The sequence below is a fragment of the Oryzias latipes genome, chromosome 22 (assembly GCF_002234675.1).
Source record: "Oryzias latipes chromosome 22, ASM223467v1".
NCBI lineage: Eukaryota > Metazoa > Chordata > Actinopteri > Beloniformes > Adrianichthyidae > Oryzias > Oryzias latipes.
In genome coordinates, this window is record NC_019880.2 from 20,644,163 (window position 1) to 20,670,114 (window position 25,952).

The following is a 25,952-nucleotide window of genomic DNA, read 5'->3' on the forward strand; positions in this document are numbered from 1 at the left end:
TGCTGCGGTGGGGGTCTTGGGGTGGGGATGGCTGGGCACTCTCCCTCCTTCTTTTCACGTTCCACCATCCATTTTAGAAGAACATAAACATTCACCTGAGCACAGGTGTTAGCTCACCTTTGCACTAACAGTTTGCATGACTGAATGACTGAAATATTTCACACTAGTTGGTTTTAAGGCATAAGTATGCGTGTGAACACTATCTGTTTTGTGTACATGTCGACAGGTGGACATTTTTGCAGCTAGCAGGTGTGTTTATAACATTTGAGTGTGTGTGTGGACAGGCTCCGCCCCTTTTTTTCTTTTTTTTTTCTTTCTACATTTGAACCTTACCATAATGATTAACAACCAGTAAACTTGTTGCCTTATGCTGCTTCATGGTCTTATCCCCCTTCCCCTCCTATTATCACCCCCTACCCCCCCTCTCTCTAACGTCCCTCTCTCTTCTTCCCCTTTTTCCTTTTCCGTCCGGTCCAACACTAAAGATTTTCAAACATGATTGAAATTAATAAAGTTTGGCCTCAATTACAAAAGGGGTTTATTCAGACATACCTTTGGTTTGTCTGAAGATTAATAACCCCTCTTGTTAAAGTAAAATATGTCCAACACAAGTAGCCCTCGGCTCTCATCTGTCTGCCCAGCTGTTGGACAGGACAAGTTTAAAAAAAAAAAAAAAAAAAAAAAAAAAGAAGTCATCTTCATTTCCTACAATTCAAAGAGACGTTTGAAGGATTTGTAAAACCCTTCGCTGCACACTTTTTCACACTTTTCTTAGACAGAAATCTTCACACTTTTCTCTCTTGTTTAAACTCTAAGTTGTAGAAAAATTTGTTGTTTTATAGATTGAGAGCACATCAAAGATTTATGTAAATGTATCAACCTGAGCTGATTCTGTAGAGAATGATTGACAATGGTCTACTGCCAATGAGGACACATAATACCAATAAGCAAAATAAAAATGCAAAATACCATTACAAAATTAGTGAGACCATGACGGTAGAGTCATGATAAAGGACTGCAGCATCCAGCATTCAGCTCTAAAGAGATAAAAAGAGCCAGTCCTCTTCTGACTGCATGGTGTTGATAGATCACTGCAAATCTAAAAGACGATGAAAGCCCAAATGAAACTTACATTTAATATTTAAACAAAAAAGGTTAAAAAACACTTAAATTCTAAATTAACAACTCCAAATCAAGCCAGGTTCAAGTCAAGTTGATCACTTTGAACCATAACCATTCCTTCATGAATAGCTTCCTGAAGACACTACATCGACAAAATTCATATGATCTGAAAGAAAAGGGCATTATCACCTCTGACTCCACCTGTGTCTGATCACATTACCGCCTATTATCACTTTTCATGACTTCATGCAGAGACCCCTGGTGACTCCTCGTTTTTTGTGCATTAAGGGGCCAAAACCTGCTCCTTTCACTTTATTCATCCACCTGGACCATGGCGCGTAACCCTTGTGCTATCTTAGATGACCCCACCCTTACATTGACGTGTTCTCCCTACCATGACAAAGGTGGAGAAAGGTGGAAAGATTTCATGTAATCCATGGACACCAGTGAGGATCACAAATCATTAAAGATAAAAGGTTCGGCGAACTGTTTAGTGGGGTCTAGATGACCCAACTCTCAATGTTAAAGTGCCTAGGATAGCACAAGGGTTTAAATGGAGCAGTGCACCTTGCTGTTAACCGCTTTCAAAGAGACACGGTGTCTTCCATGGCTACAGTGCCTTCATAGCACTGGGATGTTTGGGTTAAATAGTTCAAACAGGATATTCATTCAGTTTATACCTGTGTGGAGTTAAAAAAACATACATTTTGTCTTCTGTCAATCTGCATTAAGCCTTAATTACAGTGCAATACATAATAAAGTTTAGGCTTTTTTATTTTCCTTTATTTTGTAAAAGAAAATTGTGCTGATCACATCATAGATGACAGAACATACATTTATTTTAAACTACAAAAGCAAAGACCACCAAACAGGGTGGGCACTGACCTCATCTGCTCATAAAAACTATAAGATGACCTGCAGGTAAAAAATGAAAAGCCACGAAATGTCCGTGTCTTAGACAAGATCCCAGTCCGTTTGGTTCAAAGTCCCACAACAATTGGATTTTGAGGCAAATACGGGTTTATTCACAACTGCACTGACATGCAGACATCACTGGTCTGATCCTGTACTGTGAAGGCGACCTTCATTGTTTTGACACTTCAGACAACATCCAGTCCATGTCAGTCATGCTAAGCACACGGATAGTGTATGGAGATGTTTAGAAACAAAATGCTTTATCGGCCTTTAGCCTGCTTTGTTCAATAGCTCCCTGGAAAAATCAGTCCTAACAAAGCACACTCATCTGACAAGCACACAATCAAGCCGTTTCAGACAGCACCTGGCTTTCTTTAAAGCTCTCACAGTGTGGAGGGGGGAAAGCAGCAAACCGGAGTCTGCCTCATCAACCTGCAATTGAATCCTGCATTGTAATTCCCCCGCTTTTAATCAAGGAATATAATTAGAGTCTATATTAATGCATTAGTACTCATATATTCAAACTGCAACTGCACAGGGGAACTCTTATTTCTTTCAAATCTGACCCTGCCAAGAACATTAGGACCATATAGTTTTTGGCTTCAGCAGGACAAAAGTCATCAAGTCAGGTTTTGTATCTTGTTCTAAGGGTGTCCACAACAGTCTTAACAAATGTACCACTGCAGTTCCTCACAGAGAGAGAGTACTGCAAGATGAATGCAGCAATCAGTGCTTAGTGGGTCTGAAAGAGTCATAGAAGCTGATTGCACGGTGGGAGCCACAGAGCAGTGGCTCGTCAGACTCTCCATGCTTGGAATAACAAGCTCCATCGCCCACAGTGTGAAACAACAGACTGCTAATTGGACTCAGCACGCGTCTTCCTGAGTCTATTCTAATATCTGCCAGCTTCTGAGTTCATGGGAAGGTATGGAAGCGTATTTTTGAAGCTTGTGTCAGAGAATGACGTGTATAATTTCAGAGATCCATTTACTGAGGTGTATTGTCTGAAAGCTTCCTATAGGACTGGAAGTTCAACTCAACAAACCTCAAACCCCATGTCACACCTCTACATTTTCTACCACAATGGCTGAAATACAAATTGTTCTATATGTTTGTCCATCCAAGGAGTTCAGGATGATGCTAGGGTTTATACAATACACTATTAATGAGTCAGCCTCCAAGAGAAAAAATGGGAACTTGTCAGTCATGCTCATCCAGAGACTGACCAGTGCACTGACAGTCACACTCCTGAGGAGCTGAAAATAATCTTAAAGGCTTTGGGAGTGGAGAAAAGTACATTCCTCCATCTCTGGAGAGATGCCAAGCATCTGACAGGAGCCGGAATCATCCCTGTGTGGCACGGTGGCATGGAGGCTTCCTTAGAAGACGCTTAAGGTTGTGTTGGCAGAAACATTTCTATTTCCATTTTTCCTCACATTTGAAGTCATTGCAGGTCTGAGGAGGTGATAACATTGAGTTTTTGGTTGCAGAATTCATTAATGTGGATATTTTGAATTTAACACTAGCTGCGTTTCCATTGACCATGAAATTGAGCAAATTGGATTTAATAAAAAATAAATTTGCCAAATGGAAACGTGACAATTAGAAAAACACACACATTTATCGAAAAACTTTTTTGGGGTTGGAGGAGATGGTTTTTGAGGCGTATTGAAAAGGAAATATTTCACAAAACTGCAACAGAAACACGTTTTTAGAATTAAATGAGTCATGTGACCAACAACCTGATGGCGATGCCCTTCTTGGTAGGAACTGGCGGCCTTGGGCGCTGCACAGCGGGCGCCACCAGAGGTCCCACAGCGTTACAGCTCATCAGAAGTGGAGCGTGTCATGTGGAATTGTTGGATCCACAGCTCCTCTGGAAAATCACCAAACCAAATCCCAAAATGGCTTCATCCGTAGCCCCTCCCACCTGTAAGGAGCTCGCTGCTCCACTGCCTGAAGAAGACGCCGACGTCTCCTTTGAAAGATAAGGATGAGCGCTAGCACCGTGGCAGAAATGTGAATGGATCTGCTGTCAATCAAAATATTGGTCACATCTGTGAACGTGTGATTAGTCACATAATTAGGATTTAATAGGAACAGTTTCATTGTGAATTTTTTTTTCTTTGACATTTCTAGAATTTCAACAAAGTTTTGTGTGATGGAAACGCAGCTAATAAGCAGTGGTACAACATTTCAGCTTGTCCTGCAGCACCTGAGAGTTTACAGTTGTTTGTGTGGAAACAGGCACATAATGGCACGGAGGATAAACAAGGTGGGCTTCACTCCATCAACACTTAAAACAGATTAAAGATTTAATTCAATTCAATTGGATTTCTATAGCCCAATATTACAACAACAGTCGCCTCAATGGGCTTCATACAAATGTTGTATAGTAAACATAAAATCATGAAGATCACAAAGTCATAGAATTCACTGGATAAACTAAACAGACTAAACTAAAGTGGGCATCCCAGCCCTTAGACCCTCCTTACTGCTGTGGTTCCATGAGTTGGTCTGATAGTGTTTGGAGAACGGGGCATAAATCTGTTCCGACCTGACTGTGATTCTCTTTTTTTTAATTATTTTTATAATATTGCTCTTAATGTAGTGTTTTCTTTACTATGTTCTCTTGTGGTCTTTTAAACTGACCAGTGCTCAACAAACACTTGAACTGAACTGATTGGGCAGCATCATGCTGTTTATGATGCTGCATCAGATTATTACAGGTTTAAATAAATGTCCTCTGGAAGGGACATCACTGCTGAGATGCTGCTTCCAGAGACGAGGATGATAAAGTGCCTGATGTGACAATGGTGGGCGTCGCCACTATCATCCACATCTCAATAGCTCAACAAGGGTTATCATATGCTATTGTTGTGAGGATGATTGAGGGGGAGGGAGCAGCTCTGCAGAGCGCGCTCGGTTTCTGAGTGCTCTGTTTGAATGCTGTGTGCGTCTTGGACAGGCATGTGTGAGACTTTGGTGTTTTCAGTTTGTGTGCCAGTAACAATTGGCGAGCAGCCGATGCAGAGCTGCCTTTTACAGTGGTATTGATTTGTCATTAAAACCCTCAGCTAAAAATAGAACACGCTGTTGCTGTTGACAAAGGCAAGATGGTGGCATGCATCTGCAAGCGCTGAGGTTCACACCTACACGGCTACAAATGCTCGCCTCCCTTCATTTCATTCAGGATCCGCTTTCTGTGTTACTGAGCGTATGCATCCACACTTGTTTTTTTTTCTTTTCCAACCATCCCTCCTCCTCACCCCTTTTTAATTAAAGCATGCAGTAAGTGTGAAATTAACTCTCTCCTACACGAGGCCTGCCAGTTCTCAATGGGAGGAGGGAGAATCAGACGCCTTTGTCTTCTCACATAATTAGAGAGATGGAGAGAAAGGACGGGGAGAGCGAAGAAGAAAGAGGACCAGTCAGTCCACTACAATCAGGGACCAGCAGTGAGAAGAAGGAGATAAAAGACAGAACAGGCTTGAGAAAGAAATGACGATACGGGGGGGGGGGGGGTAAATGAAGGAAGATATACGGAACAAGATAGAAAGCAAGATCAAGGCAAAAAGAGATTCCAAGGATAAGAGGTTTGACATGGGAGGAGGAAAACACAGCAGAGAATGTGGCGTGGTGCTGTTCTCATTACCACCTGGAAAAATGCTCGTGCCTGGGGATAATTTGACAATCTGTAGTCGTACTTCCTCGCTCTGCCACGAGGTTGGGAGGAGAGGCAACCGCGAAGAACAACTGAGCAGAGGAGGCAGCAGTGTGGCACCAGCCTTGATAGATGGCACAATTTGGCAAAAAAGAGAGGCAGGGAGTCTTATGAGTTTAGGAATTGATGAAGACAAAACGGGTATGGGTAGCAGGAGTAATAACTTGTGGGGCTTCATATTGCTCCTTATGGGAGGTGTCCGTGGCTCGGTCTGCTTTGATGGACGGCTTCCCTGCCTTCTGTCATGCAGCTGCATGCAGCACTCTGCAGCTGGAGAAGAAAGGAAGGCGCTGAGTTGGTTCAAAGGGAGAAACAGGCAGGATTAGTTTGAAAAGCTCTTTAACTACAGGAATCCACAATTTGGGAGTTAATAGTTTATATTTGATTACTGAAACAAACAATATTTGTTGAGTTGTTTGATAGCTGAAAAAAAATACAAATGTGCGAAAATGCAACTTATTTTTTTCTTTTTCTCCTCAGTGAACTAAAAAGGAAAACAATCAATAGAAAATGTGAACATGAGAACCAAACATCAAACTAGATAAAAACTACTTAGAACATGTTGGCTAGTCTGCAGACCTGCTAGTGCAGATATATTTCTGCAGCACATGTTACATGTGTGGCAGTCAGAACTGATATTTCTGCCTCTTATTTGCCCCAGCGAGGGCAGCTGGATCTTCAGATTGTTTAGGGTTTTTTTCCTTGACAGAAATCCAGCGGTAAACAAGCGACCAAAAACTAAAAAGAAGAGAAACTCTGTAGTCTGTATTAATGTCCAGTTCCTCCACCATCTCACGAGCATTTTCTGAAATATTTCAGGCATAAAAAGTGTGACGTTTCGGCTGTCTTTCCTAACAGCTGTAATAGTTTGCAATTATCATTTGCAACTAAATTAGTGGAAAATTTGCCCAGGAAGAAGTTTTTTCCTCCAGTTTATGAAAATGCAAATTCATGTAAACGTCACCAAAACCAAATAAAATAAAAGCAGTAATTTATTTTTTTTATTTTTGTGCCAGAGCAACTGCAATGTTTGAATAAAGAAATAATCACAGCATGTCTGATACATTTTCGACAAAAAAGACCAACATCTGTATGTTCATCAGTTGTAACGACACAAAAACGTGAACACGCTGAAGTTTGACTCGTTTTTCTTTTGTCTAAATCAAAAAGACAAGTTCGAACAAAAATGTTTCATTTCTTTTTGGAGATGAAATTGTTTCATGTCTGTTGACCACTTCACCTTATCGCTGCTTCGTCTACTTTGTCAGTATTTCTATTTTAACTTAACTTCCAGTTTTTCAAAAGTGAATAAAGTCTGAATTGACTTATTCCTTCCATTCAGACGTTATTAAAAAACTGTTCTTTCTTTCCTGAAGATGAATTTATGACCAAACTCAGGAATGTCCGACTTTCATCTTTTGTCCTCCAACACAATCTTGAAGGACTCATAAACTGTTTTCCTGATTTCATCCAGACGTTTTCATGACTAATACCGTCATGTGATACCGTCACATTAACCCAATGCATCATGGGAGTTGTAGTGAAATCAGTGGTGCTGATGCTGGACAGACTCCTGACTGAGCTTCATCCTTATATTTTATTTTCACGCACTCTGACACGGATCCCGCGGGATGGGGGTGCACGGATGATCCGTGTTCTGTATGGAACACCAGTCCCGGTTCTGCACAGATGTGTGCTGCGGGTTTACCCCCCACCCACCCCCACCCCCCTGCCTCCATCGTGGAACGCGAGTTGCACATTTGCGGTATCTAATGGCAGTCGGGGTACCTCTGGTGATCACATGGAAAGCAGTTTATATGCGTGTATGTCTGTTTTGAAGCATAATATGTTTTATTAGATATGTAATTTTTAAGCTTTAAAAAAGATTATTGTAAGATTTGATCTTATTTTGTCCTGTTTTTTTACTTTCTACAAATCTGAACAAATTCTTTTGAACCGTGTCTCTCACACTCAGATTTTGGGATCCATTGCACCTCCATCATAGCCCACCAATTGAACTAAAAAACACATTTAAAACACAAAGTTTTTAAAAAGCTCTGTGAAACTGTCCTAATGGGCATTGCCTCAGTCAAAAGCAGCTGTTGCTTTTGGGAGCGCACTGATGAATGTTGCTCTCTCCACATTTGATTTTGGCTCTTTCCTTTTGGAAAATTTTTCAGCCTTGATGACTGTTTCCCACCACTGGTCAGAGTCCCTCCGCATCTGTGTGGACGTCCTGTGCAGGAAAAGCCGTGGCTGGACCTCAGCGGTTCTTGCTGTCAAACTGCAGTTCAACAGATGAGAGTAGCTGCTGGCTTCCCGCCTTGAGCTGCAGCACTGGTGGGTGGTGATGTACATGATGCGTCTCATCAGAGTCTTCATCACTGCTGCTCCTGTCTACTGTCCACTTGCTGCTGCTGCTGCTTTCATCACCATTCAGGAAAGGTCAGGCATTGTTTCTATCATTGAGCATTCACAGTTACATCCATTAACACGACCAACAAGCTGAAACTCTGCACATGATTTTTGACTCACCTGCTTGGTCGGGTGGATTCCTCACCACTGTCCCCATGGTTACGGAGACATCTGTCCTCACGTCAGGAGGACCACAGACTGCGGTTCATGTGCTGCTTTCTATAGAATGAAGCAGTGACGTGCGGTGAGGTTAATGGCTGGTGAGGCACTGACTCCTTTGGAGTCAGATTAAGAATTGAAAGAACTGAATGTTTCACCATTTATCTAACAGCAGCTAACAGCTTATAAAATACACACAAGAACATATTTGTCTTACATAGAACTTTTCTTGTATAGACATGGATAGAACACAAATATTGTGTATAAATGATTCATACTGTAAACAAACTACAGTATTCAGATGTTTTCAGCACACATTTGACCATCAGTAACTATTTCTGGTATTTTTCCAACTTCAAATTCTGGAGCTTTAATCAGTTATCACATGTTGTCTGTGACAAAATGATCGTAAATAAAATAAGTGATTTTACTTACATTTTTATCCACTTACTCCCGTGTTATTTGTAAAAAAAACAAACACTGAAAAACGTGTTTGGCCTTACTTTTTGAGCCCATGTGTTGATCCTTCTCCACAAAAATCTCTATGATCTGCTGGAAAAGTCTTCTATATTTTTCTTTATTCTTTAGTTTGAGACAGGCGTTCTTAGTCTGTTTCTACGGCTCCAGTGTAGCTACCAAGCAGCTGTCAGCTCACGTCTGCCCCCTGCTGGTGAGGCATGCCTCACCTGAAGCCTATTAAGCTGGCCTGTAGCAGGGTTTCCACCGCACGGCTGTGTTGACATTGAGCCCTACCGTCAGACATGAGGCACAGCTCTCCCAAGCCTCACCAAGGGTTTCCGCTCCGTCTGTGATCGCGCAACACACATATTCGGCGATTTTAACCTCAGAAACTGTGGAAAACATGCTGATATAAAACAGATCAGTGGAAAATAATATTTACTTAATTTACCTTTTTCTATTTTATCACAATCATGACAGGTGAGGCTCTGCCTCACTTGCCTCACCTGACCGCACGTCACTGGAATGAAGCTACGCTCATTTTCAGAACAGATCTAAAGAAAAAGGATGAACATTGGAGTATTGCTCAACATAAAGAGTTTTTTATTCAGATCAATAGATAGTACAGTGTACAGAATATTACGAGTGACGCCTTAAAACCAGGAGTCCGTTATGCCTCCTTCATCTGTTTAGTGCCAGAGGTCATCTTCCTCCAGAAGGGGCTGATTTCATCCGTCAGTCATTCATCCAGATGATAATTATTCTCTGCGATGATCTTCCTCAGCGTATCAGGATATTTTCCGGCCTCTTCCGAGTCAGCTGATGTCATTTGTCCATGCAGGGGTACAAACTTCTGTTATGGCGATTCAGGAACCGGTGGAACCAGTGGTTGCTCTCTGCAGATATATTCCTTAGCAGGCGTGCTCTTCATCTCCGCTCCTCAGAAATGCGTGCAGCACCTCCTTCAGATGCAAAATCTCATATAGTGTCTTGAGTTTCTGAGCTTTTGAGATGAACTGGAGGAGTCACATCACTGAGAATCCATGAATACACAAAACCGCAAATATTGAAACGTGACAAAGCGGAGGAACCCTGTAATCAACTTCACCCCCCCCCTTCCCTAGCAATGACATCACGATTGCATCAAACTTGTGTTTTTCATAACATTAAGAAAAGACATCTATAGGACATCACTGACATTTTTTCAGATTTGACAAGTTAAACCCCCGTAATCATGTCAGCCACAAACTAAAGTTAAAGATCATTATAGCCATGACCTTTGACCCATGGATTTCATGGGTCAAAGGTCATGGCCACGATTTACCCATTTGAACAAAAGCAACCCCTCCCCCTAGCATTCCAATCAGGAAGTACCTGCTGGTTCTAAGAATCCAAAATCCCATAGATTTCCACAGAACAGCTGTTCCTCAGTTGTTCTATTGGTCAGAAGAACCGTTTTTAACATCTTCCAGATAAGTGTCTGTGAAGACTCTTATTCATCCAGGTTGACTCCATCACAATAGTAGGTTTAAAGGCTGTCATCTGGACTTAGTTTCTTAGAGTTACAAGACGTTTCACCTCTTATCCAAAAGGCTTTGTCAATTCTGGACACCTGGACACCAATTCTTTCACCTAGCTGGTGAAAGAGCTGGTTTATATGCTCTCATGGGGGAGGAGTCAGACCTGAATTCTTCCAGATAGTTCTCTTTTTTTTCAGGATTTTTTTATTTCTTTTTGCAACAAGTTATTGAAGTTGTAAGCTGACCGCCAATCAGATGTCTCAGTAAAAGCATGTGGTGCCTGCTGGCCCCCACTTCAATGTTTGACAGATTCTCCCGAGCCGCTTTCAGTGGAAGGGGCATGGACTTCAAACATGCTCACTGCTGATTGGCAACAGTGGTTGCTATAGAAACGTTGACTTAGACCAACTCGGACCAATCACTGTCGTCTGGCTCCAACATGGCGGCGCCCGTGCCACGGAAAAATGACGACTGAATTGGCTTCATTTAGCTGGAGGTGGCGGTGAGGCGTTTTCTGTGGATGACGTCACAGCTGCTCAGTCCAGTTCTCTGATACAGTCTATGGTGAAAATAGAATTTTTGAGGACAGAAAAACAACCTCAGTGTTTATAAGGAGTTTCTAAAATGTAACACAGACTCGGCGAGAGACTCGAGTAAACAAAATCGGTTAGCCTAACCTTTGACTTTGTTCAAGCAGCAACATTGGGGGACATGGAAAAATGGCAGAGTGACCACCAACAAAATGTATCTTGTCATAGGGGGCATTGCTTACAGCTATTCGGACATTTTGAGCCAAACTTTTGGTTTATTGCTAAACATTCATTAGTTTTGCTTTTTTTGTCGGATGTTTTAAAACTACATCAAAAATAAACGTCAACTTGTTTTAATGGTCTGTGATTTTATTGAAGGAAGGAAAGAATGAGACAAATATTTGCATGGGAGTGATTTGAATAACTTTACAAAATGAGGCAGAAGATGAACGTTGATTGGGTGCAGCACTGATTTTTCAGGAGGAGGGACAGGCGGCGGCCTCAGAGCCGCCACATGACGACTCCGATGGTGGGGGGGCCAACAAGGCTGGCCTTTTCATTTCAGGGAAAAAGAGAGGGGACCAGCACGACTGTCAAGTCGCGACAGCTTTGAGGCACTGCTGCCGTGAGAGGTGGAGCTATCTCTCAGCTGTCAGGACTCTGTTGATGAAGAGGCCAATCCTCTCTTTACGTTGGATCGGGACCGACTGGATTTTGAGAGCACAACAAGCACCAGAGCTATCCAAAAACTCTTTACCACAAAAGTCCCGCCCACCGCCAATGTGGGAGGTGAGTAGTTCACTCTGGAATACAGAGGAGGAGCTAGACACACCTCCAGCTGTGAGTTGAGTCCAGTCGAGGAGAAGACCTGGAGTCCGGATGGATCTGCTCCAAAAAACCTCCTGCTTGTATTTTTGACCACAGACACAACGAGAAAAATTTGTGAAAAGGATTTGCAAAGAAACAGAATTCCATGAAAATGTTTAATTGGACTGCAGAGCACCCAGAAGACAAAGTCAAATGTTTTTTACCGCCTGGAAGCTGAAGTCAGAAACTGAGACCGAAGACACTTCCTGTATGACATCAGGATGGCGGTGTGAGGCCTGTGATGAGCCTCTATGTGTTCAGCTGAACAGAAAATACATGTATTTTGCCTGGATGTCTTCATTTCCTTTTGCATCTTCATTCAAAGACATGTAAATTAATTTATTCAAATCGTTTTTTTTTTTTTTTATAAATGACACCTGAAACGTTCATTCTATGTTGTACAACTGATTTGCTGAACATTTTTTTTGGTTTTGCACAGCAAATTTAAACACTTTTCTGTCATTGTATGATTTTTTTTGTCTATTGTGTGAATGCAATATGAAAAACGACTAAATAAGTTAGTGCCACGTAGGTGAGGTTGTTCTGATTTAAATGATACCAGGTAAGCAAGCATATGGTCTTTCAAATGGAAAATACAGAAGTAAATTCAAAAGTAAACAAAAACAGAGATTTAGGCCTGATAGCTTGCTTGGGGTAAAATACTGGGTTTGCTCAACCTTTGACCTAGTTAAAATGGCGCTGTTTTGTGATATGAAGAGGACACTAAATGACCATGCAAGGATGATGGAGTGGGTTTTGGTAAGGTAGGGGGGTTTAGGGCGGCGGTGAAGGCTTAGCGCCGTTCAACACTGATCTCAGCTTTATTATATTCCTACTTTTCCTTTTTTGTAAGAATGAATTTAAAAAAGTAAAAGACAAGCAGACAATTACCAGTGACTTTTCTTTGCAGTTTGGGTGAATTATTTCCGTCAAACTGCTTCGGAATCCTGACTGTGTGGTAAAACAGCAAAAGAAAGTGACTGAAAAGTAATGGACCACAATACAAAAAGAACATTCAAAAAACAATTAATTAAATGTTCCTAATTATGATCATCACATTCAAGTTGACAGTTTTATGGAACGTTGAATGTTTATTAATTAACACCTTTATTTCAGCCTTTGCCGTGTTGTAGACTAATGGAAGCTCAGATAAACAGTCATATTGTGTGAAATGACAGATACTGGTGTAACAAAAGCCGCCAAATGGTCCAAAATAATGAAAAGAAATGAGCATTTTTACACACAAAGAATTTTGGATAACTTTTCAATCTCTTCTAAATCAGCCACTTAAACTGTCCAAAGTGTGAGAGCAGACCTGTCAAAGTGTTGCAAGGAAAATCAACTGGTGACTTTGCTCTGCAACTGATCCCAGTGTCTGACCATCCAACCGCACAAACCCCCCCATGTGTGTAACATCCCAGCTCTACATCAACATCCTTCCAGCTCCGCCAATAGCATCCTGTCCAAATTGTCTATCATCATGCCATCTTTGCCCCGCCCCTTTTCCCTCCATTAGCTGCACACAAACTCTTTTTGGCTCCAGTGGACCAGACAGCCCTCCTCTGCCTCTGGCTCCAACTATTGACTGCTTCTTACGGTAATGGGCGTCTGTCTCCCTATTGTCTAATTGTCTAAGTGATGGGATTGATCCTCAAATTGTTTGCTAAGTTCATTTGACGTGAGATCAGCAAGAAGACTGCACTGCTTGAGAGCTGCTGGGAGCTGTGGAGGACATTCCCTATAATGGGTCTGTAATTAATTAACAGTATGCTATGGTGGGTAAGGTTAGATACATGAAGGAGATGTTAGAATATTGTTTGGGTCTTGCTATCACCTACATTTTGTGTAAATCAACCACGTGCATGTGTTGCAAGAACCTTGGCATTTGGATTTGTCTCAAATTTGTTGGTCTTCTTTTTCTATGCTTCGATGAATTTTGATGCTGTAGAAAAGAGCAGCCAAACAACGGTTTACACAGACTCTTTTTGGCTCCAGTCGAACAGATATTGGCATAGCCTGAAAAACACTCAAATCAATTCACAAAGGAATACAAGAAACACTTTTTCAAACTCCAATTTTTCATTTAATTTTAGCAAATTATTTACAAGTCAAAAACACTCAGGGAAAAGAGCGTAAAAACAGTGATTGGTGCAGTTACAAAGGATTTTCTGTTTTCTGTTGCTCTGCTGTTTTTCAGTGGCCTTTGGTCTCGTAATCAGCATCTGCTGTTAGGCTTGGTAAACATTTAGGGTAACATTTTTGGTTTGGGAACGCAAACATGACTGACCTGCTGCTCCACGCGAGGAGAGCGTGTCTCTGAGCAGAGCAGCCGGACTCATAGCTTCGTGTTTGCGGGCAGGGGAGGGTCTTTGTTACGACGTGCGCCCTGAAGGAGGCTTCGGAACCGCAGACTATCCGTCCGCTCTGCGTAAGCGAGCCGCTGGACTCAGGAGAACCGGGTCTCCAAGCGGCTTTGGGATGGTGTATGGGCTAACGGAGGCGGCCTTTCAATGCGGAAATGCTGCAACGCGCAGTTCTGAGAAACCGTGTAAACAATCATGTGAATTCATGTTTTCAGTTGTGTCCAGACAAAATAAAGGCTGAAGTTATTCCCCCATATTTACGTTCAGCCAAGATGCAGATTGCAGCATTGACTGCAGGGATTTTAAGTTCATCCAAGGCTAAATGTTGTTAGCACGCATTAGCCTAATCCTAACCCTTCTTCAGGGTCCGTTTAGCCAAGAATAAATGACTGGCTGCACGGATCTGAAAAATTATGACCATACAGGCACTTAAAAATCATCATAACAACAATAAAGTCATGTTTAGAAGATCTTCTCGCTCTATGCTGCAGCTTTTTTTGCGTACAACAGAACTGATGATTTGTTCCGACCGAAAGTGTGGCGAACGGAAACATTTGTTATAATTGGATAAAGTTTTTCTGGTCCCACGTACACAGTTCAGTTCTAATATGATCTTTGATCCAACCAAATACTTTTTCCCCACATAGAACCGCAGCCATAACTGCCATCAAACAGCTGTTGAATGGTCTAGATTCCATCCAATCACAATTGCCACATTTATCTAACATGGTGTTTCCTACAGCGGCTCAGAAGCTGAACCAGCTTTTTTACCCTCGATTTTGCTTTTTGGCTGAAGAAATTTTCATTTTTAACCATTTTAAATGTCACCAGAACAGGCAGAGGGCTGCATCCAAATGAAAGTTTGTTAGATCAGCTAAAAGTCCACAAAGCTAAATCAGGGTCAGACAGGCAGACAGATAACGGGCATGAGATCATCAGAGCAGAAACGGGGTAGTCAGGATCCAGACGAGAGTCGGGGCAGGCAAACTGAGTCAGACACAGGGTCAGGAGACATCAGTTCAGATCCAGATAGACCGCTCAGTTATGCCGGCAAAGCAGCACAAATAATGCTATACAATGACTGTGGCTCAGTCGAGAGCTTAAGTAGACTGTGGTTGATGAATAAGTGAGAGTCAGGTGTGCGCCATCTAGAAAGTATGCGCTGGGGTTGTTGGGAGATGTAATGTGGCAAGAACTCTGACCAGAATGGGAGACAGAGCTCTGACTTCTGACATTGAAAATAATTTATACTTTCTTTCTTTCTTTCTTTCTTTTAAGCACTGATTCAAATGTATTTAGTCATTTAGTGAATTTATGGCTGAGGATCTCCTGAAACTGTAAAATAAACAGTAAATTATGCTAAATCAACAGGCCTGTGTGTGATCTGTGAATCTTTCAAAGCAAAATATTGGTAGTGAGTTTGATTTTTTTTTAGATCTGTTTGTTATTAAAATAAAATAAAATGATTTAAAGCACATATTGTCCTATGCTGCACAACAGATTAACATCAATAATAAGTGAAAGAATGATGCCTCACCAAAGTAGAATCAATGTATTTAGCAGAAAAAGCATTTTTTACTTTTAGCGTTAATTTTGTCTTTGAGTAAATTTGCTTTGCAGATGATCCTGTGCTGCAAAAGGGTGTCTTATTTTTAAGAACTTGTGTGTGCTTTTGTCCAAAGTAAGAAAAACTAAATTATATTTCAACATTTCATTCTTAACAAAAACCATAGTACAGATCCAAATCTTCATTGTAATATATATTAACTCCCGGCAGAACGGAGTCAGAGCTCAGTGGACATTTTAAACAAGCTGGTCGCTACACTGACATGAATTAATACAAAATCGGTTTTATTTTTGTGGCTTTGCTGCTCTTTCTGGGTTTTACCAAGAGAAAAACGGACCAGAATGGTTGAAGACTGTAGAATTCTGATCAAACAGAAACAATACAAAGTCCATGTCTGTTTCCAGGCACCATAACCATGCACCATATGTCTGTTTTATGCACCATAAACGCAAGATAGAGACACTTGATGGGATAGAATCTGGACCAATCAGCAGCTGTTTAATGGCAGCTTTGTCACACTAAACAGAAACTTCTGAGCTCAAAAACAAAGATAGGAAAAGAGCAAGAAGAGACACAATGCATGTGAAAACATTTGTGCTGCAAATGCAGAAATATCTTTTGAAAGCAAGAGTAAAGTTTGAAAGCAATTATTTAATACTTTCATTTGCCACTTAGAAATGTTTTATTTGCAATGTGGTGGCATAAATATCACTTCATAGAACATCAGTAAAAATGACAGATGACGAAGATTCAATAAAACAAAGTTATTGATTTGTAAAAGTTGTTTCTGATTTGTAAAAATTCAATAAAGGCAACACAACAGGGTTTTTTCTTTTTCTAAAACAGCCCTTAGATGTTTCATTGACATCGACATCCCAATGTCAGTACTGTAGATCCTGGTGGTGTGGATCACGGAGTCAATGTCACGCTCGCTCTTAGCATATAGCTTGATGTCATCCATGTAGAGGAGGTGACTGATGTTGGCCCCATTTCTGAGTCAGTATCCATAGCCAGTCTTGTTGATTATGTGGCTGACGGGGTTCAGACCTATGCAGAACAGCAGTGGGGACAGAGCATCACCTTGGTATATCCCACATTTGATGGACACTTGTGCAAGTGGCTTCCCATTGGCTTCAAGGGTGGTTTTTTCCACAGCTTCATTGAGTTTCCTATGAAGGCTCTTAGAGTCCTGTTGATGTTGTACAGGTCCAAGAATTCAATAATCCATGTGTGTGGCATTGAGTCTGGTTTAAATGTGTCTGAATAACTTCTGAACTGATGCCAAACTTGCGCATATTATGTCCATCTGCCCTAAGCAAGTTTTGTCAAATAAAAAATGCCCATTCTGGCAGCACAGCTCAGGATAAGTCAGAGAAGCTACAATTTTAGGAAACAGGGTTGACACCCTTGATGGTGAAGTAAACCTTAAATGCTTCCTGAACTGCTGTTCTAGGTACTGTGCTGGCCATTGGATTATTTTTCCAAATCAAAAGATTTAACAGGAATGGATTGGCACTTCAAAGATAGTTCAAAGGAACACAAAATTATTTTGAACATCTGCAGTTCTTTGGTAATGAGAAGTCCAAAACCTAAAATTTGTGGGATTTTACCACCAAACTGTAGACAGATTTTGGCACAAAAAAATATTAAAAGCTACTTTTATGAAGACCTGAGCGATCTGCAATCACTTGCTTATTTTATCATGAATTTTGTGTAGCATAAGGTAAGATTTAACTGTGAGTCAATTTGCCCATAATCTAAAGCTTGATCAAATAAATTAGTCTCAAATGACTCTCAATTTACCTAGAAAGGTAAATTCTAAAAAGAGTTCTAGTTGTGCCATAAACAGAAGGAACAGGTGAACTCCTACAAAGTTCCCTTCTGGTTCCCACAATGGAACTAAGAGGTTCTGCAAGCTTTCACTGTGGTGTGCATTTCCCCTGTCATCATAAAAGAGAACATTTTTACATTAAAAAAAGTACATTTTTGAAACAGAGGCAATGTTGAAAACAGCAATGCTTCTTTACCTTTCTAAGGATTTATGTTTAGTAATATTTTGAATTACATCTGTGTACATATATAATGTTTATCTCAAGCCAAGACAGGGAGCGAGGCTTCTGGCAGGCTGCTGCCTGCAAATCCTGTCCCAGTAGTAATAACACACTTAATTCTATATCTGAGTCTCACCCTGCTCACTCCCACACACATCTTATTGTTTCTCTCTCTACCTTTACTGGGTGGGCTGTGGGAGAGCAAGATAAAGATATAGAAGAAGAGAGAGAGGCTTAGACACACACAGAAATACGCCTTAATCTACACAACACAGAAACACACAGTCATTGATTAACGTGGTGCGCTCTCACATGCTCAGAAAATCAACACCCATCATTGCACTTGCCTGCAGCCTGTTCAGCCCTCCGCTGCTACCCCCACGTGTTATCTCCTTCCCATATGTGTACCCCAGGGCCTTCCTCAGTCTCTGTAATAGACTGTCTTACTGAGTTGTCAGCTGGAGGGCTTTCTGAAACAGAGGATATATATATATATATATATATATATATATATATATATATATATATATATATATATATATATATATATATATATATATATATATATTAAATCTCATACTGATCAAGTCCACAACCCCACCGCACTCAGTGATGTAACAGATGTGTTATCTACGATCTGTTGTTTCGTGTCGTCATTTTGCCCCATCAGCCTCAGTATGAGTCACCTGTGTGTCCTGAAACTAAACACCAAACATGGTCACATACTGGTTTGTGATGCAGATGAGAGGTCTGGATGCCAAAATCACAACAGCTTGAAGTCCCTTTGCTGTCAACTGTTCCGCCGGAAGCATAGAGATTTCAGCGTGGGCACAAAAAGATGAGTAAAGAACCTGGGGAAAGAGGAAGACGGGGTGAATAACAAGATAAGAGGAACAGAGAGAGGGAGGGAGGAAGGGAGTGAGAGGTGGTTGGGAGGGTGGGAAAATAGAAGACATGGTGATCCAGTCTGTTACATAGAAGGAAAAAAGGTCAATCTATTTAAACAACCTTCATATAGAAGCTGTCAGCCAAAGATACCATCTGCACAACGCCTTTAATTTATCTGTTAAGAATATATTAGCATTGTTCTCTCATAAGCAATCACTCTACAGTGTTATTTTGAAGTCAGGGGGTGGGGGCTGTAATCTGCCTGCTGATAATAAGCCGCAGTTTGACAATATGTGACTCTTTGTTGAGGTCAATACAAGCAAGAGATTGAGATTGGATCATTAAGATAATTGAATTAAAAACCATATAGGGGCATTGCTTGGAGTACAAGAAGCCTGATGGTGGCCCGCATGGGCTAAATAGCTGCAGCCATGATTAAAAGAAAGCATCAGTGATTTCCCAGGACATAGCAAAGAAACGCGAGTTTGCTGTGACTTGCAATGAACGACAGACATGAGTTTAGAGTTCCTGACAGAATGCTTTCCATTCAGGACTCCAATTACAGACAGAAACCGGAGCATACACGAGCAGTAAGTCATTACTGTGATCCAGATACTGCCGCTGGTTACTATGTTTAATGGACAAGAGGGGTTTCAACCATTAGGCTGCATCTTTACAGCCTCTGAAGAAACCCCTGTAACATCCGCACATCATTACAGGCCGGACAGAGCATGAGCATGTGTGGAGGTGTGTGCGCTGGGAAGCAGAGGTTAGCGTCGTGCCGGTGATAGAATCTGCAAATGGGTGCCACATTTTGGCGCAGGACAAGTCATTTTAGTAGCCTAATGGAATTCTACAGCACTGCAACACAGTGTGAATGGAAATATGGCCCTGTGCAATAGTACAAACCGTATGCTGTGGAGAATCCTGATATTTCTATTTATTTCCTCATAGTGGAAAATGAAACGATGAAACTTATTTCCGGTTGAGGTCAACACAGAAGAGACTGACAGGATCTCAGAGCTGGAATACTTTACAAGATATTGGTGGCAGGAAATAACTTCTGGTTTCCAAGTGGAGAGGCGGGCAGTTCTGTGCTCTTTATTCTCTTTTTTAGGAGAACCTTTACTACATACTGGTAACACATGACATCTTTCACTTACAAGTCCTTCTTTTAATTTGTGAAGCAAAAAAGACATTGATCCTTTAAGGTGGAGTGGCTCTCTGTCTTGTGTGGTGACAAGAACCCGGTCCTAAACACTAACAAGACCAAGGAACTGGTAGTGGATTGCAGGAGAAAAAAACGGATATTCAGCCACTGTACATCGGCGGGGACTGTGTGGAGAGGGTGGCTGCCATCAAGTTTCTGGGCGCTACCATAAAGCAAGACCTGACCCTGAGCACTAACACCACTGCTGTGGTGAAGAAGATCCAGCAGAGAATGTACTTTCTGAGAATTTGAAAGAACTACCTTGGTGACAAACTGCTGGTGTCTTTCAACTGCTGCTCTATTGACAGCATTTTAACATGCTGTGTTTGTGTCTGGTTTTCCAGCTGCACAGCGGCGGACAGGAAAGCGCTCCAGAGGATCACCTCCACAGCCCAGAAGATTATTGGTCACCCTGTCCCATCTCTGGAAGAACAATAGAGTTCCCGCTGCCTAAAAAAAGCCAAAAACATTTTATGGGATTTATCCTACCCTGTATATTCCTTGTTTACACTGCTTCGGGCAGAAGGAGGTCAAAGGAGAATGGCCTGACTGGTTCCAGCTGATAGAAAGACAACAGGAACTCAAAGAAGCACTGGTTCCAACCGAGGTCTGCAGAAGAGCATCTCTGAATGCACAACACGTCCAACCTGGAGGCAGATGGACTACAGCAGCAGAAGACCACACCGGGTACCACTGCTGTCAGCTAAGAACAGGAAACTGAGGCTACAATTCCCACAGACTCACCAAAACTGGAACATAGAAGATGGAAAACATTGTCTGGTCTGATGAGTCTCCATTTCTGCTGCCACATTCAGATGGTAGGGTCAGAATTTGGCCTCAACAACATGAAGTCATGGATCCATCCTGCCTTGTATCAATGCTTCAGGCTGACATGGTGTCATGGTGTAAGGGGATATTTTCTTGGCACACTTTGGTCCCCTTAGTACCAGTTGAGCATGGTTCCAACTCCACAGCCTACCTGAGTATTGTTGCTGACCATGTCCATCTCTTTCTGACCACATTGTTCCATCTTCTGATGCTACTTCCAGCAGGATGAGGCTCCATGTCATAAAGCTGGAATCATCTCAGACCGGTTTCTAGAACATGATAATGAGTTCTCTGGACTCAAACGGCCTCCGCTGTCACCAGAACCCAATAGAGAACCTTTGGGATGTGGTGGAACGGGAGATCGGCATCATGGATGTTCAGCCAACAAATCTGCAGCAACTGTGAGATTATATCATGTCAATGTGGACCAAAGTCTCTGAGGAATGTTGTTGAATCTATGCACCAAGGATTGTAGCTGACACATAAGACTTATGATTGTAATTTGTCTGATTTAAATGTGACAAATGTGAGAAAAGCCAGCTAAATCCGGTAAAACTGTGTTTATTTTTCATCCTTTCACTCAATTACTGTGGTTTATAGACCTAATTTAGTCCAGAAACAGAAAGGTTTGATTCATTTTACAGTATTTATTCCAATGTTTTTTTAACTCCCATTTTATCTTAATCATAACCAGATTTGGTAGTAACATGTCATGCTTGAAAATGCACAGCAATAAAAGTTCAGGTTAACAAATGGAAAATAAAGAGACTGTGCCTTAAAAGGGAATGAATAAATGGATGAAAATATTTGTCAGAACATGCACCGAAATTCATGTTTTGCACTGATTAAGTTGAGTCTTTTGGTGTAAAAGGTGTCACAAAAATATATTTCAGTTAAAAAATATTATTGGTATTGCAGTTTACAAAAGTATAGTTTAAAAACACACAGCAAAGCACTGTGATGTCAAACTCAAAGGTTGCAACGGATAACAAAAGGCTTCAGTCAGCATGCTAAGGTGGTCAAAGAGGCAAAGGAAAAGGAAAGCAACGCTGCAAGCACCAAGAGGAGGAGGAACAATAAAGTCCTTCTGGAGTTCAAACCCACAAACAGGTCTGACGAGCTGTAGGGAAGTAAGGATGCAGCCGCTGCTCCTCTCTGCTGCTCCACCCTGCCTAGCTTCTCCTCTCACCTCCCCTGCTGCGAACTCGGCTTTCATGTTCTTTTCAAAGTCTCAGGTAGTATTACCCAGGGCAACCTTGACAGAGCCTGGGGCAAAGGCTGCTCTGTGGCAGCGCTCGCACACACTCAGGGAAGCGGGTAGAAGGCATGATTACTGCAACGCATGCGCACACCTTTTCAGGCGATGATGTTCCCTCTTTTTCCACCCACCCACGCTCCGCCATCGCACACATGCACACACATCCTTTGATTGTCTCAACTCTGTGGCTGTCATTAAGACTCATTAAGGGGGATGGTTTTATTGAAGGCGGTCGTGTCAAGGCATCTGCTGAATTATTCATATGCTCTTTCCATTGCACACTCTCTCTCTCTCTCACACACACACACACACACACACACACACACAGTTGAAATGCAGGAAGCTGGGGTAGACGAGAGAGAGAGATGCAGCCTATATAGGTCACTTCCTCCTCCACCCGCATCACTCAGAGATGTGGAACTTCTATGCTGGAGGGAGACAGAGTGAGGCTTATTATAGCAGACACACAGAGGCCACAGCAGATAAAGGAGCATATACCTCTGAGAATAGATTGTCACAGCTTTGAATGAAGCTCAGAGCAGCTTGAATGTAATACTAATTCAGTGTTGAGGGCTGATGGGTAGTGTTTTTGTGTGCAGGCATGAAGCCTAGTGACTACACATCTAAAGGAATTTAACAGATGGTCACCATTTCACCACACACAACCCCATCCCCGCCCCCCAAAAACAAGAAATGTACCCAGTTTGAATGCACAGACTGGATACACTTCTACATTTAGCTTGATCATATATTCCATTAAATATTCATTAAAGACAGTCAGGGTTAAATATTCACAATCACATGTTTGGGAGAGAGAGGAAGCTAAGTGTTGTGGGTAAATGCACACTGGAGGCTAGAATTATTTAACTGTTATGTTGATTAGGGTTAATTACAATTTTGCTCTTCTTTTTGTTGCTCAAGTCTTTGTTTTATCAGTTAAGACCTAATTGCTATTTAGTTGTGGAGTACAGCTACAGCTCAAAATCAGATTTTTTTTTAACTTTGACATGCAAAGAATTGTAAAATCAACCCAATCTTTGCTGTTGATTAAAACTAAATCCACAGAAATAACCAATAGTTGAACAAGAATAAATTTCAAAGTTTAATAAAAACTTGACCAGCAGTTTAAAGCTGAAGTTTTGTCACCACCCCATGTCATTGATTAATTTCCTAACTGCTTTCCTGAAGTGTCACTTATTTTATCACACTTATTCAATTCAATTCAGTTTAGTTTATGTAGTTCAAGGTTACAACACAGTTGTCCAACTGGGCCTTATGAAAAAAAAAAACACTTTTAAACTTTTAAGAATGGTCTTAGAAAAACTAAAACATTTCCAAGAGTAGATGAGAAACAATAGACTAAATAAAAAAACATGTGGGAAAAAAAATTGCTGTCACACAATGACTGGGGCAGAGCCGCCATGCAAGACACTAGCCAGACCACCAATAGGTTCAGTGTCATTTCCAAGAACACTTCAACACATGGGCAGAGAAGGTTGGAACCAAATCTGTAGATTTCAGATCAGAGGTCGATAGCTCCACCTCTATGGCCCAATTTGTCACAGTGTCCGCACTGAGGAATTTGCAAAATGAACAATACTTCAAAATAACTTAAAATGGACCTTTTCCCCTCGTGCATGGCCGTGTTTTTTTATGTTTCTGCTATGTGTTGCCCCACACAACCAGGCTCAGCGAGTACCAATGTGTTTTAGTTATTGTGATGGTGGTATTCATTAGCCTGGCTTCTAGCAACCTTTCAGGTGGCCAAATGTATTTTCAGTCACCGTCCTAGCTGAGCTGAGCCCAGTTGTAGTTTTTCTGTTGTCGTGTGGTGGCTTGGAAAACCTTTTTCCTGAAATGACGAGAAAATGGAATATGACCTTTCCATATACACAATACAGTGAAGATGCATCACAGACCCCATGGTGCTAATGGCATTCTTAGGTTGAATATTTTTTTCATACAAGACAAACAGAACTGCAATCCACATGTAAATACTCTATCTATGTTGACAAAATAATAAAAATGACCTCCTATAACCTAAACTTCAGCCGTTCTCAGCAGGAGTTTTCCATCAGGAAAGACCAGCAGGACACCAGAGAACCAAAGTGGACTAAAACATTGAGAAAAGTACAACACAGTGTGGCTTCAACACTCCTTTCCCACTCACCAATAGAATGTTGGGGCGGTGCAAAGTCGAAACCCATTTTTGGGTCGGTTGATATTTGGGTGCTCGTAGCTGCCTTGCCCTTTAAGCACATTCAGCTGTCTGGAGGATTCAGCAGAACGCCTCAGGTTTCTTATTCGCCATTAATAGCCTGTGAAAGTATTACAGGAAGTGAGGAAATACCAGGGAGGAAGACGTACAGACACACAACTGATACCTATGCCTGTGAGCCAAGTGAGCATGCCCTGTACACTTTCTTTATTCTGTGGGTTTAAACCTTATCTAAAAGCCACACATGGTCTAAAGTTGTAGCTGTCCTCCTAATGCCAGGTTTCCCATCGTACCGAGAACCTGTTGTTCTCGGCATCCAGACGTGTTCTGACTGCAGTGAGTACAGTGAAACTCTCTTTATGGATATGTCAAAATGAGACAATGTGTTTTCCAAAGGGGAAAAAGCAGTGATGTCTTTAAAAGACACATTTGTTTCCAACATGTGTCTTTTAATTGCCCCCCTTCTTAGTACATAAACTGCACACTAAACACCAACATACACAAATACACTTACGTAGGGCCCTGTGGTGGACACGTCTGGACGATTCCCTTGTTGAAGAATGGAGGAGTTTGTATCGCCCGGTCCACCAATTTTAATTGCACCTCTTTGATACACACACATTTACACACACAATGAGAGGGGGATGGTCACGTTGTTCCCTGTCTCCCGCCCCCAGAGTGGGTGGGATGGGCGCTGGCGTCTGCTGCCAAGGTGTTGGTGGCGTCCTGGGGGCTCCTGCGTCCCTGACCTTGCGGCTCTTTTCCACGCAGAGAGGGAGTCTACAACATCTGAGCGTGGTGGACCATGTCCCCCAAGAAACAGCCATTGTTCTCTGCCCACAACTATTGATGAGATTAAGACAGAGCTAAATCTTAATCCTTATCTTATGGTTTTATCACACCATCGTAATGTTTATCTGATCATTTATACCATTTAGACCAAAATTCCTCTTATGGAGAGACCTTTTCAACATATAGTAACGAATGAAACACCAAACCAGGGCAAAAAAGTACAGACAATCAATTCATATTAGCAAAGTTTTCTAAATCCTTCACTTTTCCATCATGTCTTTAGTTTCCATGGAGTTCTTTCTAAACTGGCTTTTATGAGTTCCATTTAAGGTACATGTAGTTGATTGACAAATGATGATTTCGATATTGTTCCTTGCTGGTTCTCCAATGAACAGGTGAGATGCCATCAGTTTAGAAGGTTTAAAAAAAAGAATAAAAAATGGCAACTGAGACTTCTAAAAGTATGAGTAATGATGAAAGACAAGAAATAGTCTGCAAGCAAATGAGAACAGTGTTGGAGCATTTCAAAATAAAGCAATGCACAGTTATGGCTTACACCTAAACAAACACAAGTGAGCTAACATTTTAACCCTTGTGCTATCTTAGATGACCCCACCCTTACATTGACGTGTTCTCCCTACCATGACAAAGGTGGATAAAGGGTTGAAAGAATTCATGTAATCCATGGACACCAGTGAAGATCACAAATCATTGAAGAAAAAAGGTTCAGAGCACTGTCTAGTGGGTCTAGATGACCCAACTCCCAATGTTTAAGTGCCTAGGATAGCACAAGAGTTACGAAATTATTTATTTAGGCATTTAACCATGAGAATAAGCAACCATCTGGTTTTTAAGAGGGTCCTCCATATCAAACGTTTACAAGAGTAGATGAGTACGATGGACTTTTAGGGCCAGTTTACAATTTATTTATTTTTTTACGACTTTTAAATCGTAGATTTACGAAAAAGAAAGTCATAACTGTCAAGTTACGAGATTTTAAGTCACAAATCTAGGACATAATAGATAGATAATAGATAAAAACTATTTCTCGTAAATTCACGAGAAA

The 25,952-nt window shown here is 41.4% G+C and overlaps 2 long non-coding RNA genes across 2 annotated transcripts; both read right to left on the reverse strand.

Moving 5' to 3' along the window:
- Positions 1-7,487: 7,487 nt before the first annotated feature.
- On the reverse strand, positions 7,488-8,988 carry LOC110017562. The gene is made up of 3 exons (XR_002292990.2): positions 8,839-8,988; positions 8,297-8,395; positions 7,488-8,220 (listed from the first exon to the last, which is right to left on the reverse strand). It is a non-coding gene; the product is annotated as an uncharacterized LOC110017562 (long non-coding RNA).
- Positions 8,989-16,789: 7,801 nt separating this feature from the next.
- Positions 16,790-24,759, reverse strand: LOC110017576. Its single transcript, XR_002293006.2, has 4 exons — positions 24,609-24,759; positions 24,047-24,194; positions 18,419-18,543; positions 16,790-18,162 (listed from the first exon to the last, which is right to left on the reverse strand). It is a non-coding gene; the product is annotated as an uncharacterized LOC110017576 (long non-coding RNA).
- Positions 24,760-25,952: the final 1,193 nt, after the last annotated feature.